A 2440-nucleotide genomic window follows, 5' to 3' on the forward strand; every position below is an offset into this window, starting at 1 on the left:
TTTGTTTATCTTTATTATTTTGTTGTTGTTGGGTTTTTTATGTATGTGTTTAACTTTATTGTGACTGAAAAATCAGACCAATAAAGGGTTGGTGAAAGGTCACCTCCTCCTCTCTCATCTCCTTTCTCCTCCTCCCCTCCCCCCCTCCCCCTCTTCCTCCTGTCTCCTCTCCTCCTCTTCCTCCTGTCTTCTCTCCTCCTCTTCCCCTCTTCATCCTGTCTCCTCTCCTCCTCTTCCCCTCTTCCTCCTGTCTCCTCTCCTCCTCTTCCCCTCTTCCTCCTGTCTCCTCTCCTCCTCTTCCTCCTGTCTCCTCTCCTCCTCTTCCCCTCTTCCTCCTGTCTCATCTCCTCCTCTTCTCCTCTTCCTCCTGTCTCCTCTCCTCCTCTTCCCCTCTTCCTCCTGTCTCCTCTCCTCCTCTTCCCCTCTTCCTCCTGTCTCCTCTCCTCCTCTTCCTCCTGTCTTCTCTCCTCCTCTTCCCCTCTTCCTCCTGTCTCCTCTCCTCCTCTTCCTCCTGTCTCCTCTCCTCCTCTTCCCCTCTTCCTCCTGTCTTCTCTCCTCCTCTTCCCCTCTTCCTCCTGTCTCCTCTCCTCCTCTTCCTCCTGTCTCCTCTCCTCCTCTTCCCCTCTTCCTCCTGTCTCATCTCCTCCTCTTCTCCTCTTCCTCCTGTCTCCTCTCCTCCTCTTCCCCTCTTCCTCCTGTCTTCTCTCCTCCTCTTCCCCTCTTCCTCCTGTCTCCTCTCCTCCTCTTCCTCCTGTCTCCTCTCCTCCTCTTCCCCTCTTCCTCCTGTCTCATCTCCTCCTCTTCTCCTCTTCCTCCTGTCTCATCTCCTCCTCTTCTCCTCTTCCTCCTGTCTCCTCTCCTCCTCTTCCCCTCTTCCTCCTGTCTTCTCTCCTCCTCTTCCCCTCTTCCTCCTGTCTCCTCTCCTCCTCTTCCTCCTGTCTCCTCTCCTCCTCTTCCCCTCTTCCTCCTGTCTCCTCTCCTCCTCTTCCCCTCTTCCTCCTGTCTCCTCTCCTCCTCTTCCCCTCTTCCTCCTGTCTCCTCTCCTCCTCTTCCTCCTGTCTCCTCTCCTCCTCCTCTTCTCTCTCACAGAGGAGCAGATCTCGTCATCATGATGATGATCAGTGAGTTTTTTGGGTTTTATTCATCGTTTGAAATGAGAAATAAAAACAGTTTCCCACCTCAGCGTCTCTCCTCCTGTCTCCTCCTTCATCCTCTCCCCCTCTCTCTCCTACTCTCCTCTCTTCCTCCACTTGTCTCCTCCCCTCCTCTTCCTCTCCTTTAACCTCTCTCAGCCTCTCCTTTCCTCTCCTCTTGTCTCCTCTTCTCCTCTCTCCTCTCCTCCCCTCCTCCTCCTGTCTTCTCTCCTCCTCTTCCCCTCTTCCTCCTGTCTCCTCTCCTCCTCTTCCTCCTGTCTCCTCTCCTCCTCTTCCCCTCTTCCTCCTGTCTCATCTCCTCCTCTTCTCCTCTTCCTCCTGTCTCATCTCCTCCTCTTCTCCTCTTCCTCCTGTCTCATCTCCTCCTCTTCCCCTCTTCCTCCTGTCTTCTCTCCTCCTCTTCTCCTCTTCCTCCTGTCTCCTCTCCTCCTCTTCCCCTCTTCCTCCTGTCTCATCTCCTCCTCTTCCCCTCTTCCTCCTGTCTCCTCTCCTCCTCTTCCCCTCTTCCTCCTGTCTCATCTCCTCCTCTTCTCCTCTTCCTCCTGTCTCCTCTCCTCCTCTTCCCCTCTTCCTCCTGTCTCCTCTCCTCCTCTTCCCCTCTTCCTCCTGTCTCCTCTCCTCCTCTTCCTCCTGTCTCCTCTCCTCCTCCTCTTCTCTCTCACAGAGGAGCAGATCTCGTCATCATGATGATGATCAGTGAGTTTTTTGGGTTTTATTCATCGTTTGAAATGAGAAATAAAAACAGTTTCCCACCTCAGCGTCTCTCCTCCTGTCTCCTCCTTCATCCTCTCCCCCTCTCTCTCCTACTCTCCTCTCTTCCTCCACTTGTCTCCTCCCCTCCTCTTCCTCTCCTTTAACCTCTCTCAGCCTCTCCTTTCCTCTCCTCTTGTCTCCTCCTCTCCTCCTGTCTCCTCTTCTCCTCTCTCCTCTCCTCCCCTCCTCCTCCTCTCCTTTAACCTCTCTCAGCCTCTCCTTTCCTCTCCCCCTCCTTTCCCTTCTCCTCTCCTCCTCCTCTCCTACATCCTCTCCTCTTCTCTCCTCCTACCCTCCTCCTCTCCTTCATCTTTTCCCCCTCTCTCTCGTTCTCTCCTTTCCTCTCCTCCTGTATCCTCTCCTCCTCTCCTTCATCCTCTCCTAATCTCCTCTCTTCCTCCACTTGTCTCCTCTCCCATCTCCTGTCTCCTCCCGTCCTCCTCCTCTCCTTCATCCTCTCTCGTTGTCTCCTCTCCTCTCCTCTCTCCTCTCTCCTCCTCTCCTCTGCCCCCCCCCCCCCCCCGGTGGGCGGG

The sequence above is a fragment of the Thunnus albacares genome, chromosome 9 (assembly GCF_914725855.1).
Source record: "Thunnus albacares chromosome 9, fThuAlb1.1, whole genome shotgun sequence".
NCBI lineage: Eukaryota > Metazoa > Chordata > Actinopteri > Scombriformes > Scombridae > Thunnus > Thunnus albacares.